The sequence below is a fragment of the Colossoma macropomum genome, unplaced genomic scaffold (genome assembly GCF_904425465.1).
Source record: "Colossoma macropomum unplaced genomic scaffold, Colossoma_macropomum, whole genome shotgun sequence".
NCBI classification, from domain to species: Eukaryota; Metazoa; Chordata; class Actinopteri; order Characiformes; family Serrasalmidae; genus Colossoma; species Colossoma macropomum.
The window spans coordinates 24,512,817-24,513,055 of NW_023494803.1; positions in this window are offsets into that span (position 1 = coordinate 24,512,817).

Below are 239 nucleotides of genomic sequence, written 5' to 3' on the forward strand. Positions count from 1 at the left end.
ACAAGTAGATTGCTCTTAATAAGTTACAGTGTGGTGTTTCATGTTCTGGTTTATTGATATGAAAATGTGAAAACGTATTAATCGAATTTTGTTAGTGTTAAGCCTGTTCAACGGACGTAACTGCAAAAAGTTAAATTCAGCTGAACATGTGAATCAGTTCGGCCGGTTTATTGAAAAGAGCCGATTCCTTAATGATTCGGACAACTGTACCGTAGCGACCCGCCTCCGCCTCTGCGAAA